The following is a 17,460-nucleotide window of genomic DNA, read 5'->3' on the forward strand; positions in this document are numbered from 1 at the left end:
AAAAAAAGATAAGTATTTATTTCCTGTACAAGATAGATATGAATTTTCCTTATCACGTAAAGAATATTAAATAGTCTCAAAGACTACAGGTGTATAATTTTATTTTCATAAGAGATGAATGAATCTGAGTAAGAATGAATAGGCCTACTTATGAGGACGAGCCATAAATAAAATAATATAAAAAAATAAAAATTCTATATATAACTTGCATATACATGGGTAAAATAAATGAATGAATTACAAAAAACTAAAAGAAAAAATCCATTATTTTTGTCATCTTTACTTGAACATTAAATAAATTTAAATCATGAAAGAAATTTTTATCTTACTATAAACTTCTTCAATGAAACATTCTTTACATGATAATTCTAAGTGCTTGAGTAAATTTCGATTAAATCTATTTTGAGCAAATATTGTAATTTTAAAGTTAATTTATTTAAAAATTTTTCTAAATATTTATAAGTTCTTTATAATAAAAATTAGAAAGTTAATATTTGCATTATTTTACGCTCGTAATAATTTTAATTTATTTAAAATATTTCATGTTTGCAATATTACATTCTTTAAACTTTTAAGTGAATTTTTTAGAAAATTTACTTTAATTTCCTGTTCTTAATTTAGTTTAGATAAATCTATAAATAGTAATAAAACTTAATGATAAACAAAAGAGAAAACAACGCGTTAATTCAATTTTTATACAAAAATTTTATTAATTTTTTTTTGTATGTAAGCAAGTATTTGAAACTCAATATCAATTTGTATAAATTTCTAAAATATTTTTTAGATATATATTAAAGAGTTAAAATTATTATAATCAATTTATTTAAATTTTAGCATTTTTTCCTTATATTAAAGTATTTTAAATTTAGTATAAGCATAACTGCGTAAGTAGCATTCAAGCATAATATTAATTTTCACTGCTACGCCTAAAAACTTTTTTAAAAGCTTTTCCTAAAATCTATACAATGTATCACGTATAAGTCGATAGTGTCCAAACTTATTTAATAATTTATAAACGAAGAATAAAGATATATTTAATTAACAAGAGTGGATTAAAAATTAATATGCATCAAAGAAACAATATATTTCATATATAAAAATTCCATAAAAATTGAAGATCATACTTGACTCCTCCCCCATGTGTTTGATTGGACGACAGAAGCGGAGGAGTGGTTTGGCAGTCTAATTACATAGCCGCAATTATCAATTCGCGTAGGAGGAGGCGATCAATACACTTTTACCTCTTCTAACGTTATCTCTTTCGTCTATTGGACCATCGGATGTGACGTAACAATACGCCTCTTAAAAGATCCTTCAATGGAATTTTTGGACATGTTTTTGTCAGAAAGGAAATTTTCTAGAGATTTTTAATTACTTGCCTCTTTTAGTAAAAAGATGAAGCGACATAAAAGAAATGACTTTGTTTTTTTTTAAAAGGGATTTTTATATTTTCAAAAATATTAAATTTTATACAATCCAAAAAAGAAATTTTTTATTTTCTTTTATTTTTTAATTTTGTTTGAGCATTAACAATTTATATATTTTCTCCCTCTTGTGGTTCCTGTAATAAATAAATGTTAACTGTAGCTTGACTGCTTGACTCTTTAACTATACAGGAAAGCAAGTTTCAAGTAGAGGTATAAAATGATGCAATAAATTCTTTAAAATCGAATTTAAATAAGAAAAAAAGTAATAATAACATTAAGATAATTAAAAAAATCAAAACTTGACTTTAAACATTTAAAAATTTGAACCTTTTCGAAAATTTATTATGTAAATTAATATTTTAAGATACGGAATATTTATTACAAATTATTGTTTGGTGAATATTTTAATAAATATAAATTAAAATTTATTAATGACTTTTGCTATTTAAAAATTTATTTTCAAACGAAGCGAATTTAAAATTTGTATTATTCATTTATAATAAAATCGATTTAAAATTCATAATTAAAATTAAGAGACAAATGAAAATTATATTTCAAATTATAGTTAGTTATCTTCATTATGGCAATTATAATAACGTTGATTAACTTGCATTTTCCTAAATTATAAAAATATAACCTATAATTTTACAAAAATTGTTTTATAAAATTACTGGTTGTACAATGTACCGACGGTACAAAACAATTTGCAAAACAATGTACTAAATTAACAATGTTTTATCATTTTGAAAAATTTTAATTTCTATTATTTTAGTTATTGCGATTAAATTAAAACTATTAATTTAAAATGTTTAATTAAATTTCATATAAACTAATAAATAAATGTCTAATAATTTTTTATCATACTTTAAATCTAATTTGCATCGACTATATTTTAATTTTAAGCAAACAAGCAAAATATGCAAAATACTTCTATATTATTCTTTTCTTGTTTGGGTTTAAAATTACACTTGAAATGCTCAATATTTTCTGCTAAAGTTGTACAAAATTTCTTACTTTTTATACCAGGACTTTGATATTTACGCTTTCTATGCTTTGTTTTATGCTGCATATTACTAACGAAATTTAAACATCGCTCCAGAACCTAAAGATATATCATAGATTTATTATAGATTTAAAAAAAATAATAAAATATATTTAATGTAACGAATTTAATAACTAAAAGTTGCACAGGATTTAATCTTTGTAAGATGACAAACTATACAAATTTCAGATAGACATGTAGACTAATCTCTAGATTTTCAATTTTAGTTTTTGAGTTTTTAGATATTATTAAGCTTATTTGCTTATTTTAAAGCTTATTTTAAATATGAGATATATAAATATAACATTTGTATGCTCTTTAAGTATGTAGGATAGAATTTTATCTTTGTATAATACTATATTTTGAGTCATTTTATAACCTGTATTTATACTATATACGTTGTTGATTCATAATGTTAATATAAGGGAAATTTTACTTAAATTATAATTTTTAACTTAAATTTTTATTAAGGGGAAAAACCAATTCGAATGACTCAGTAAAATTTACCTATTTCGGTGATTCATGAAAATTAGCATTTTTACTCTCTTTTGTATAACCTATTAGATTCACATTTGTAAAACATAAATATAAAAATTCAATAAAATATATAGAGTAAAGCTATATTAGCTATCTTCAATTTTAGTTTTAATTACATAACTTTTATAAATTTTGCCAGAGTTAAAGAGAAGCTTAGATTTGTATTGTTCTCTGCAATTTTATAGATCAAATAGACTAATTTATATCCCTCAAATATAATTATACTGACCTATACTTATAATAATTTGTTTAAAATGCTAAAATAATTATATAATTTTTACAAGAATAATAAATCATTTATAAATTTATCTAATTGTTTCCTTGTTATCGACATTTATAAAATTATTATCACGTAATATAAAAGAAAAAAATTCTTAAAATGTATGAAACTAGAATTTCATAATTAAAGCAGCATATATAATTTCAATTAAGTCTATATAACTTCGATAAAACATAATTAAACTATGCGTAATTCGAATACGTAAAGTCCATTTAGAGTAGAATGTATTTGATACTTTATCCGTATAATTTATATATTATACTATTAAAATTAACTACAGATTAAAGTCTAAATTTAAATCGTTGTAGTAATAGGTTATACCTTATATAGTTTCTGAACACTAAATGCATACCTTAATTTAACAAAATACCAGTTAAACACGCGATAAAATAGAATAATTGATTCTAAATTAAGTTGTTTACAACATTTACTAACAAATCAAATTAAAATTGTAATCGAATTGAAAGAAAATAAGAATAAAATAAGACATTTATATTCTTAAATATTTCGCATTCAAAATATGCATACAATTTTTTTTATAAGCACATGACAAATATTTTGTGTGTAGAAAAAGGTATAAATAATTTAGTAATGGAAATATTACAAATCTGTCCTATTTTTATATGTCTATTTTATATATACGTTTATAACATTACACAAAACAATTAAGTCTACTGTAAGCTATAAACTTGTAACAGACTCGCTATTCAATGCGGTTTAATTTTATTTGTAAAAGTCTCTAAAGCTATTTCGAATTCTAAAAACTTTGTCCTCGTTATAAAATATCTTTAGGAATGCAATTATAAAAATTTTGTCCTATTTTTAAATGTTTATTTAATATTTATAAAAACTATAAAGCATAGACTCACAGTTAAAATGAATAAGCCTATTTCATACAACTTAATGTATTTTAAGTTATAATTGGTTATTTTAAGTTTAAATTAGTTTTTATATCATAAATAATTTATTATTTAATCTATTAACATTTAAAAAAATTATTATAATTTGAATTTCTTTGCAATAAATCTGTAGATATGCCATTTTAACGCAAGGCATTAGGCTGAAAACTGTATATAATCTTCAACGCAAGTAAAATTTTATTTTTATGAAAGATTTAAAAAAAAATAACGCGCAAACATATTTATTTATGTATTATTTAAAGAATTTAAATTTTTTATTTAAGTAAATTTATATTAAGAAAATGATTTAAAGGATCAAAAGCATGAATCTTAAAAGATTCTTACCATAAATCTGCCGTTCTTTAGCCTAAGTTTAGTGTATTTTAAATGTTGAAATCTTTTAATTCCGTAGATTTTCTTTAAAATTTCAAAATTAATTTTCACTAAATACCTTTATAATTTAACCTTAAACAAATAACGAAACTTTTTCATAATAAATCTTTAAATTTTTTCCACATTTTTGTAATATTTAAAGCATAATTCAAAACACAAAACAATGAATTTCGATAATTTAAGATTTACACTTGGGAGATTTAAATGAATATAGGCCCTAGAAGTTTAATCAAAAATACTTTCTATAGTGAAAAATATTAATTTATAACAAGTATTTACACCACAGTAAAGTGTACTTATAAATTAAATGAAGTTATTTTTAATAAATTGACCGTTTTAAAGAGAAAAAATTCTTTTGATAGAGGCCTATAGCTGACATAGATCATTTTATACGTTTTAAATAATATATAATTAGACATTTAAAAATATATACACACTCTAGCTATACTTTTATATAAAATCCCGTGATATTTATCACATTTAATTGTTTTTATATAATATATATTTTATTATTTTTATTATTAAATGAAACATAGGTTATATATTTTCTACTATAAACTTTAAAACGAATTATTTTTATCTAAAATTTCGATTTTAAAGCTATATAAAAACTATTTTAAAGGTAAATTTTATTATTTTACGATTGAAATTTGAGCTCTTATATATATTTATTTCAAAATAAAATAAATTTTATATCTTTAACAGTAATAAATTAACTTATGGACTTGTAAAGTATAGTTTTACGTGACTGAAATATAATAAAAAATTATAAGGTTATCCCTGACATATTTATAAAAATGTATATATGAAAAATTGTTTATGTTTTATGTATATATAAATTTAATATTAAAATAAATTATTTTTCTAATATTCTTTTTTTAGAATATGTTTTGATTCTATAAAGTAGTTTATCCTTGTAAAAATTTGTGAAAAAAATACGTTTATCAATTATCCGAATGCCTTCTATATGTTACATAACTTAATATAATTTCTGTGCATCAAATTCGATTATTCTCATCGAATTTTCTTGATTTATTCTTAATATAGAAATATTTTTTCATTTTAAAAATTTATTACCGAATTTTCGCTATCGATTCCATAAAATATGAAAAATTTTGACAAATAAAATTATAATAAAATCGAATAAAAGAAATATAATATTAATATTTTTCTCTTAGTTTTTTATACAGTTCCTTTTTTTGGTAAATTTTATAAAATATAACATTTTATCGTTTATATAAATAAATTTAGAAAGTATATTTTTATTTGATTAAAATAATTATGAAGAAATAAAAATTTTTGGAGCAAAATATGTAATGTAAATGCTAGATTTTCTTATAGAAAATTGGCATTTAGTCGGAAAAATCAAAAATAAAAAATGATTTTTTCGTCCTACCGAAACAATTTTGGAATAAATACAATTTTCTATACTTGACAGATTGATAACCGTTTATGAACTTTATACAGGAAGTTAAAAGTTCCATAAGTAAACTGATTGACAGACAATTTAGTAAAATTCTTATCACATTTTTAAAATATTTTTTCCCGGACATTTACGCAATATAACCAATGCAAATTTCTTTACTCCAAATTCAAAGAAACGGATAAAATAAATGAAAATTTTATGCCCGAAAATTCATTAAACCTTAAAGAAAATAAAATTGAAATTTATGACTTTTGGAGAAAGTGACCTCAATTTTGCAATAGATGCAAATTTCATCTTTATATAAAAGCCTTCAGACGTTGCAATAAATGCAAATTTCGTCCTCTATCACATATTGGTCACCTATACGGAAATAAACGATAATTCTGTCCTCTAAAAATGTATCTGTCATGTAGAATAAATGTAATTTTTATGCTCGAGACTCTGTCATTGAAATAAATTGATATTTTTAACTTTCAAAAAAAAAAAAAAAAAAAAAAAAAAGTGGATAGAAGTTTTTAAATTTTTGGTTCGAATTTAAATTCCTTTGCTAGTTCGAGATTATCTTAATAGAAATTTTTTGCTTCCAGAGAGTTTAATATATTATAAAAAAATTAATTTTAACTTAAATTTCTTCGTTTTTAAAGGAAATTTTCTTAAAAAATGCGGATGTAGTTCTTTATGTATACGGTCCACAAGGCGCAGGATTGTGTTTACTTCAATTATTATGAAATTGGATAGAACGTTTTAAATATTAGTTCGAATTAAAATCCTTTGCTAGTTCAAGATTAACTTAACACAAAATTTTTACTTCCAGAGAGTTTAATATAGTTTAGAAAATTAATTTTAACTCGAATTTCCTTCTTTTTATATGAAATTCGGAAAAATTTGGATATATTTCTCTATAGATATGATTCTAGAAAGTTTAATATACATAAAAAGATAAATTTTAACTTAATGTTTTAGTTTTTATGCAAAAATTTTTGAAAATTCGGATTTAGTTCTCTATAGATGCAGCCCACAAAGGGTACGGTCGTAACGTGTTTGCTTTAATTATTTCTACTAATTCATTAATGTGGTAATTTAAATATGTTTGCAGATGTTTTAAATGTTGTAATTTTATAATATATAAAGGCAATCTATAAGGTCTAATAAAAATTTATATCAGGAAAATTGTAGAAAAAAGCAAAATTTCAAAGTAAATGTTCTAGTTATTTTTTAAAGCTTTTTATGTGTTAAAAAAGAATTTATTCAAATTATTCTTTAAATAATACTTTAAAATTTAAATAGATTATTTACTTCATTTGTATAGGCCTTATAATTTTATGCACATTTCATATTTTTTCAAGCTGCACTTTATAAATTAGTTCCGACTTTTTGCATTTGTAGCATTAATTTAAATTGTATACAAAATAAGAAAATATATTAAATTTTAACTTTAAGATAGCGTAATAATAAATTTTTTAGCATTATTTACATATCCTTTCTATAAAATCTAATAAATGTAAATTAAGTGACGGCACAAGTTTTTAATACTTGACATCATCACTTGCATAGGATCAACTATCATTTGCATTAAGAAAAACATGTAAATTTTATTAAAAATACCTTAAAAGCCATCAATAACAAATTTTTAAATAAAATTTTATGCTTAATTAATTTATACCACAGTTTCTTTAACTAATGCTTTCAAATTCTTCTCTATGAAACTGTTAATTAATCATGAAATCTAGCTGATATTTAATTCGAAATTTGATTTTAACAAGTAAAAAGTTTCAATTAATATATTATATATTTATCAATAATTGATTTAATTTTAATTTAGTTATAACCTCTACACTTTACCGAGCTTGATTTTTCCGATGCAATTTTATGCAAACTCGTTTTTTGAATGAAAATTTAAACATATTAAGTAAAAATATTAAGATTTTTGTTGTTAAAATAAATATAAAATGTTTAAAAGATTAATATTTTAAGTTTTGCTTTAAAAAGATCGTAAAATTTTACACATTTTTTTACGTATAAACTCTGCATTTTCTCATTCATTCCGATAATCATATCGGCTCAATAAAACCGAAAACGATAGATTTTCTATAATATTTTAAATTTCATATTTATTTATTTTACCAAATACTCAAAATTTAATAAATTTTAAAGTATTTTTTCATGTTTTTATTCTAGATACATTTTTTTTATTCCTATAAAAACGATTCAATTTCATCTGATTCTTGTTAAACCGATAAACAATTTTTTTTATTCTTTAAACCGACTTTTTTCATTTGAATATTCACCTCTATCTATTTTTTTTATATTGTTTTATAAATTCTAATCTTGTCAAAACTGATATTTTGTATCTATATTTTTATATTTATTATTTTTCTACTAAAAAAAAAGTAACTTGCATATCTAAAGGTTAAGTAGGACCTATGGGATGATAGATATTTGTTCGTGGAATTTAAGAGCGAAGAGCGTATCAATTTAGTATTATATTATCAAAAAATAATTAGAAAAGAAAATTTTATTTTAATAAAAATAAAATAAAGTTATATTTGATAAAATTTGCAGTTATTTTTATACTAAAAACGTCCTCGAATGCCTCCTAACAGGCGCAAAAAACGTTTTGTTCTTTGCTGCTATCCAAAGGTTTTTTTCCCATAAAATATTAGATTTTAGTTTAGTATTTATTAAAATGTTTAACGAAAAATCAAATCTTATCAAAGATTTCTTAATATATCTTGAAATTTTTATCACATTTCTTTGATCAGAAGTCCTTATAACAAAATTTTGATAATGTAATATCGGCCTACGCCGCTAATAACTCGAACGTCTCGAGAATAATAAAAGATAAGTTCTTCTTTAAGATTTTAATCAAATTAAACCGTTGTTAATCGTACATTTTTAAAGATAAAAATGCTAAAAATAGCATTACATTTTTGTAAAGAATACGAAATAAAGAGAGCGACCCGATTTGGGGATTGTGGCCCCTTGTCGGCCTTTCCATATTGCCAAGCGTCAATCGCACCCTCTTACTATTCATCTCCACCTGTTCTGTTTGAAATAATTCTATTTAACTGCTGAAAAAAGATATTTTCCTCCCCTTCTTTCCCTCGACAATAAGTGGTTTAAATACAGATTTCTGTCCAAAATATCTTTCGCGTATATGATCTATATAAACATTTATTATTTACACTTCCTCTTCTGTGTTGAGTGTTAATAATGGTGTAAAAATTTCAAAATATCCAACACTTCTAAAAAAAAAAAAATTAGACAAAGGAGAAAAAAGGTAAGATATAATAATAATAATAATAATAATAATAATAAAAGAACTTTTTAATGGATCGAGAGATGTTGCCCTGGAGCAAAATAAAGTTTCAGAAATCCATTCGATAAAACTCATTTAAACAATAGGGTAATACATCTATTAAAGACGGGAATATTCTAGTTTATCTGGTTAATTTTCCTGTTTCACTATAAAAAAATTGCGATTATAGTTATATAAACTTCAAGGTAAATAGGTTAAAAACAGGAATTAAAGTTTGCGAACATAATCCAGAATTTTTTCCATATATTTATATGGGAACGAAAAAGTGATGCGGATGACTCATCTACCGAGATGCGCATCATAGAAAAAAAAAATAATAGTAAAAAAATAAAATAATTTAAAAAAAGGAGATACAGACCATATAAAAATTTAAATATACACTTAAATAAAATAATTTCTTCATTAATTTTTAAATAAAATATAAAATATAAACAATATCAATGTATTGATTCGAGTTCTGCATAGACTTACGCAAAACAAACAGTTTACAATATTCGTTTGTAATAAAGTTATAAATGTAAAATACTTGATAAATATAAATCCTTACCTTTAATAGAGTTAACATACATATATATAAATTGGTAATAGTTATAAGTAAAAGCGTTTAACGAACACAACGTAGATTGCAGACAGAGCATGATGCAGATGGCATGGCGGGCTGAAAGGGTTAAGAGAGGTGTCTCATTGTCTGTACAGCCAGGCAACGGTTTATAGGCTGCCACTTGGTATCAAAGGGGTAGACAGTTATCCCCATTTGGTGGGGTCAGTATCGATAAAACGTCTGCTTTGCCGCATTATCTGTGTTTAAACACAAATAATTCTTACAGATTTTAATGTAGTATTAATATATATATTCATCTCTACTTAATTTTTTCCTCTTATCTTAATTTTTTTTTCCAGTGTTAAGTATAGTTGATTAACTTCTATACTTTGACTCGTATTTCTGGTTTAACGACGGTATAAAAACGAAATTTTTCTTTTTAGCACTTCCTAAACACGATATTAGCATCGAATTACATAAATAAAAATGATAAATAGGAAAATATCGAAAATTTGAACGTGTCAAACTTGTTTTTCTCTTAGTTTTGCCCTGTGATAATTGTGTCGCCAATGGGTTTATCTTGGCTTAATTTCTGTTTGTTTATTACACATAAAGTGCTGTCACCTGCATGGAAAAGTATGCTTTTGTTTGGTTTTGCTTTAACTAAGTTATGGTAAAATCGCCATCCATATTGATAGCAGAACCACTTCAATCTAAGTAAAGGGTTAAGGGCGGGCTGCACTCAACCGTTTCTGTTAGTATCGATTTTTCAGCTAGACGTGATTCTAATGAAAGTACGACCATATTAATAGCACAGTTTTTAAAACTTGTAGAAAGAATTCGATTGAATGTAATTAAAAAATTTATTTCATCATTTTTTATGTGTATATATGCATAAATTAATTTTAATAATCCATGCGAGCTAAACACACGTATAAAGTGGGATGAACTAACGTACACCCCTCATAAATTACTAAAAAAAAAAACTAGGAATTTGAGTATATTTTTACCATTTATCAGTGCTCTTAAAGCCATTTTCGAGTGAAAAAATTAAAATTTAAAGACTAACATTTTATTTAAACCGAAAAAACATATTCATTAGAATTCCACTCATCAAAATAAGAAAACCTTATAGCAAATCGACGCCATCTGGCGAACGTATAAATAACTATCAGACAGTTCGTAACTATTCACACCATACACAAACACATATAGCATACCCTTTGTATAAATCCCGAGGTTGTATTGATTTCAATATAATTGAATATAATCAATTATATTATAATCCGAAAGTGGATTATAGTTTATATATGTAAAAAAAAAAAATATTAAATTGCGGTTAAATTTAATTCGAGCGAAACCGTTTTGGTCTATAAAGATTAATGGAAACTTCATTTATGCTTGGGTGTTGTCTGACATTGGCAAACGCAACGTTTGATAGAGAAATGTGCACATTTTACCATTTCCTTTATGTAATATAATTGTTCTAGGACACCGCCCAAACTAACTAGTTCTTTTTCCGTCCGCAAAAGTACTCATCGATTTATATTTATGTTGGTTTCATGTGAATACCCTGTCGTTGTCTATTAGATTTATACACAAATCATTCTTTACATACAATTATAACTTACACACCTTTCCATCCACATTTATATATGATATCGGGAAGTTCGGTTTCGTACGTCGATTTTTCTTTTTTGGAGGTCCATTTCTCTTCAAAGTGGCTCCAATAAAACATTTGTAATGTATTTCGATTATTATTCAATTAAATTATTGCTAACTTTGAATAATTTCGATTACATAACCATTTTTCTGTAGTATACACATTAATATTATATCGAATAATTTGTGAAATATTATAAATTATAAAACAAAAATTTGATTTTTAGCGGTTACTTTTGAGTGAAATATAATAATAAGGTTCTTAGCAGTGAAATATTTAGTATAAAAAACTTTTTAACAGTGTTAATACATTTTGTGAATACTTTTAAAGCCTTTAATTATAAAAAAAAGTTTTATAAATGGATATATTGAAGATTTTCAGTAGTTTTTCTCTAACACGTTTACATATTTAAACGTTTTCAACAAATTTTCTTAGAAGAATAATAATAATTCGTTTAAAATATTATTAGTCTTCATACTCATCGAAAAATTTAACAATTTATTTTCTAGACTTATTATACTAGTTTGGAGTTTAAGAGAAGTTGAATTTTGACGCTTATGTGCCAGGTAGAATCTAATGAATAAAAAAGAATTAATTCTCAATTTTGTTATTGTTTCTTAATATAATTTTAAGCCCAATTAATGTGAACTCTCGGATGAGGTCAAAGGTGAAGAACCTTCATATTTCTTCAATGACACCATGTTTAAAATTATTATTAGGAAGAGATGTTCGTCATCACCTGGAGTTAGGATGTGTCTGGGAAGGGTTGGTTGAACTTTAACCCATCAGCATCAATTTAATTTATGGTACCAGCCTTGGAAACTAAGTTTGGGGATGAAGTTTTTTTCTACCCACGTCGCTATTTTTTCCCACTAACTTTTCTTCAATCCGGGTCTTGGAAACCAGTCTTTCGCCATTTATCAACTATACAACAGATGGCAAGTGTTTACAACGCCATCTGTATGCAAGAAACGTAACCTTTACTTTTCTTTTATTTAGGAAAAAAAAAGAGTCGTTTCACGCCCAAAATTATTTTGCTACTTTTATCTCAATGTAAGCGAGAAGGCGTTCATTTAGCCATCTATGACCCTTAGAAGAATCTTTGAACTCGAGATCAAGTTTGAAAATATCATGAACGCATTTTGATGGAAGTTCTTAACGCTGCTTATTCATTGAATCCTCTCTGTAAAGCTCGTGAAAAGTTCAGTCAAAGGTCAGTGTACAATGAACTCTCACGAGGGTAACTTCAGTCAATGCTGTAGTATATCATTGGCGAACCATTCCCGGGGCTAAACGCAAAGGAAATTATGATAACTAAAGGTTTCAATGGAAACAAGACATTTTCTATAGTTGTCTTATCTCTATTATAGGGATAACTTCTAGGTCAGGACCATTAATAATAATTAGACACATCATTTTCGCCATGTGTAGAAGAACCAGCCTCCAGCCGTATAACGTTGTCCTTGTTCATTCTCTTTAAATTGGTATGTTGTTTGTGGAGCGTTTTTCTCGACCTTATTTACAACACGGACTCGATTTTAAACTGTTGGAATGTCAGAAAACTGCAAAATTTTTATAATTAATCGTACCGTAAGCGATTCGAACGTTATAAATGCATAAAGAGAAGGGAAAAAAACTTATAAAAATTCATTAAAAATCGTCGGTAAGTTCTAAGCGAAGATTTGCCATCATTAAAGATGTACTATTAGGAATTACATCATTAACTTGGATCTAGACTATAATTTCCAACTATTTTCATGTTTCTAAACCGTTGTAGAAAACATTAGAGAGCATAAAAAAAAACACGCTTTAGCTAAAAATGAGTATATAGGTGCTATACTATACAAAACATCAGTAAAGCGTAACCAATATGGCGCCGGTCATCATGTTTCTTTTAAAAACTGCGAAGATAACAATGTAATTATAAGGAATACGCCGACAAAATGCCTATCAACAATTAATTTCTTACGGACGAAGAGGGAGAATGAGAAAGAAAGAAAGAAAAAAAGAAAGAAAAAAAATGGCAGCTCAAAAAAGTTGCCGTGATCAGTGTCAAACAATATTTTAAAGTGGTGAACAATTAGTTGATTTGCAGAATGTGAGTTCAGAACGGCGTGACTATAAGTTTGGTTATAAGACGAGAGGATGCTACACTATTATTTATAACAATAATCACGGTGTTTGGTTTTAAATTGTAACCTCTTTTAACCTTGTAGGTTGTTTATAAAAAGGGAAAAGCCGCTTTTTTTTGCATCATTATGACGTCCATCAATAAAATATCATTAATTTATCACTAGCTGAAAAATGAGGCAAAGGCATGGTCAAATTACATTTTTGAAAGCATACTATTAACATCCTCAAGAATATATTGAAAAATTCTTTATTTTTTAAATGTTCGCAGAGCATACAAATTCTGTTAAATTTTATGTAATGCGCGGCTCTTCTTTAATGTTAAGAAATAATAATTAATAAATAGTTTATTCTTTTTTTTATGTTACGGATGAATTCTAATCCTTAATAAGGCCTCAAATATAGGGTCTAATGTTTTTATGTTTAGTTTTGTTAGCTCTATTTTGCGGTCGTCAATCTCCACCCATATTATAATAGCGCCCTCCCAGTCATTTCCCTGCATTGAGAGGGAGAAGCAACTAAGGTTGGGCTTTTGATATGCTTTAACAGTCTCTAGCTGAAGATATTTCAAATCAGTTAGCATAGATTGGTATTAAAAACGACTTTTTTTTTTAAAGTTTTAAACACTTGAATTCATTCCATTACGTTGAATCATCACGATTTAGTTATAAGATTTAGTCATTATTATCTAAACGCATCCTGTTTCTTAAACATAAATAAAATTTTTACCTCAAGCAAGCATAATATATTTAAAAGTTATGAGTCTTCACGAGAAAATATTGCTAATTATAATACTAGAAAGGATAGACTTGGGCTACAGACAAATGGAATAAAATTATAATATACAGTGCTTACTGTATACAAAGAATTAACATTAAATAAAATAATAAAATATACATTTATATGATTTAAAGAACGTTAATTCTATTCAACGATTCGTGATTTGTATGACTGATAAAAATGTTTTCATGTTGCTAATTTATATCAACAGATATCATTGCACGATATTATCAAAGAAGTATTAAATACTTTATTGTAGTAATTCTAAGGCAAAGTAATACTCGTATTTATATTAATAATATATTACACAAGCCAAAATTAAATATATCATTAAATAAATATATAATTATTAGATATTCATTAATGGCATATTTACGAATACAAAACGTTTCGCTATTGGGTGTGAAAGGTCACGAAATTCAAAATGAAATCATTTAAATTCTTCTTGTTTATATTTTGTAGATGTTTATTAAAACCGCATGAAGTATATAATAATAACATGCGATATAGAACCTGTATATTTCCATTAATTATATTTTAGTTGAAGGTTTAAGTTAATGCTTAGTACAACACACACAGAAACAATGATTTTTTTCTATGTAAAATATAGTTATTAAAGTTAATAATAAAGCTAATTTATTAAGGATATTAATAAAACAATTTTACTTATATTCTATATAAATTAAATTAGAATAACTTTATATTAAATAAACAATTTTAAAGCAATTTATTTAGATTTTAACTTTAAAAAAATTCTAGAATTTAGGTACTTGTAAAGTGAAAAATGACTCGATTAGAAATGATTTATAATTAATTTTTCTTTAGAAATATTATTTTAAAACTTATTTTGTGTTAACTTCCCCTAAACAATTCGAGATATAGAAAGAAAACATTAAAAATTAACAAATAAAAATAAAAAATAAACAGAAAAGAAAGAAAATAATCGAATAATATTTTAATTTTCTAAATGCATTCAGTTAAATTTGCATTATTAATTAACATAAAAATGAATATATATCATTATAATCTATTTCCCTTCTTGAATTATAATAATTTTATGAATATTTTAACAAGGATTAGTGAAATTAGAAATTAATTTATATATTCTCTTGAAGTATATTTATTTAGAATAACTAAATAAAAAATTTCCTGACAACATAACTACTTACTAAACCGGTAAAATTTCAAATCATCAGAACAATATATGCTGTTTTTCTCCATATAATATATGACATTGTACGACCTAACGAAGTATAATTATGAAATTATTTACATCGTTTCTCATTTGGCATATCCTCTAGTTGATTTCTTCACCCTTTCATTTGCTGACACTTTTGAACTTCCATATTTCTTCTAAGGTCAATTTACCTTTCTCTTCAATCATATTAAAGTACTAGCATCTGTAAATACTAATATTCTAGAAAAATTTCAATTTCTTCATTATTATTTATTATTTTTTATTTTTTGGAATAAAATTCAAGTTCATATCTGTAATCAATATTTTTATATAAGCTATACATTAATAAATCTTCTCAAAAAATTGAAAGAGTATATATATATATATATATATATATTTATATATAAATATAAGTCTATGTAGCACTTTATATTTGTTGTATTTCTAAGAAATAAGAAGGAAATTTATTTATGATCAAACTAGATTACATACAAACAAAGTAATAATGTTCTAAAACTGTGGGATATCACGTAAAAGTACAGTTACATTCACATTATTATTATTGCAGTTGAATTTTATAAACAATTTGAAATATCCTGTTATTATTTATTTTGAATTTCAACATGTAATTTGTCAGCAAAAAAAAAAAAATTATTTTTTATGCAATTTTTTCAAATCAAGAAATACATTAGAAAACATTATATTTTTATTTTTAAATGAGAAAAACAAGGGAAAAAATTATCGAATTTAAATATTCGATTTATCTCAATCAATAATTTATTAATATTAAGATCTATATTAGTTGGAAATATTGTTAAAATATATATTTTAATTAATTTTATTTTATTTCCTTTTCGATTATGGTTAATTTATTTTAAAAAAATATTAAAAAATCTGAAATATTTATTTAAAAAAATTAGGAATGGAAAATTTGATATATTTCCTTTTATAAAAGTTGCAAATTATTACTTAATTTACGTATGCTTAATGCTTATTATTATTATTATTATTATTTTATATATTTAATCTTTAAAAATTCCACTGATACTTAAAATTATAAATTTAATTTTTATGTATAGAAAATTATACAAATATAATTTATATGTAAGAAATTGTAGAATATAGAAACTTAATTTAATTTATAAAAGATTCATTAATTTTTCAAAAACTGTTTATATTCATTATTGCTTTTGATTTAGTTCCTTCCTTGTTATTGAACATGCAGATGTTAACATCATATTTTAAATAATTATCATTTTAGAATACTTTCATTTTCATTTTCATTCACTTCCTTAAATTAGTAAGCATTAATAATTTTTTAAATATTGAAAAATTATCCTGTTCTAAAGCTATTCACTGATTGAATTTTCTTATTTTCTTAGCCTTTGCTTATCATAGAGACTAAAAAAAATTATATATATATATATATATTAAGATGATAATAAATAAGATGCTTTATCTTCTAAATATTCAAGCGCCTTAAAATTAGCATTAATCCTAATATTTTAGGCATATATTTAGAATACGTTGAATACAACTTAAGTTTAATCCTGATATATATGATAATGTATGGGTATTATAGTAATATAGATTAGATAAAAATCGCATTAAAAGTTTATAAAAATAAAGAGATTTATTTTATTGTATTGATAATATGCTTTTTAAAAATGCATTTTTATTTATTTACTTTTTATTTTTTTATTTTTCCCGAAAACAGCTTGGGTTGTAGCAGCATGTGTGGGCATCCCGAAGGCATTATCATAAATTACTTACCATCACGATTCAAATTGCAATTGTTTCACGTTCTGAATTCGTTAGATATTTGCCACGACACCATCTTGTGTGT

At 24.1% G+C, this 17,460-nt stretch overlaps 1 long non-coding RNA gene across 1 annotated transcript in view; it reads right to left on the reverse strand.

Annotated features, from left to right (window-relative positions):
• Positions 1-10,030, reverse strand: part of LOC136982996 (uncharacterized) — a 141,885-nt gene extending 131,855 nt beyond the window's left edge. Inside the window, exon 1 of the long non-coding RNA XR_010881960.1 lies at positions 9,871-10,030. This is a non-coding gene — a long non-coding RNA (uncharacterized lncRNA). The remainder of the gene's footprint in view (positions 1-9,870) is intronic.
• Between the last annotated feature and the right edge of the window lie 7,430 nt (positions 10,031-17,460).

Source organism: Centruroides vittatus, unplaced genomic scaffold (genome assembly GCF_030686945.1).
Source record: "Centruroides vittatus isolate TY-2023 unplaced genomic scaffold, ASM3068694v2 contig_875, whole genome shotgun sequence".
Classification (NCBI taxonomy): domain Eukaryota; kingdom Metazoa; phylum Arthropoda; class Arachnida; order Scorpiones; family Buthidae; genus Centruroides; species Centruroides vittatus.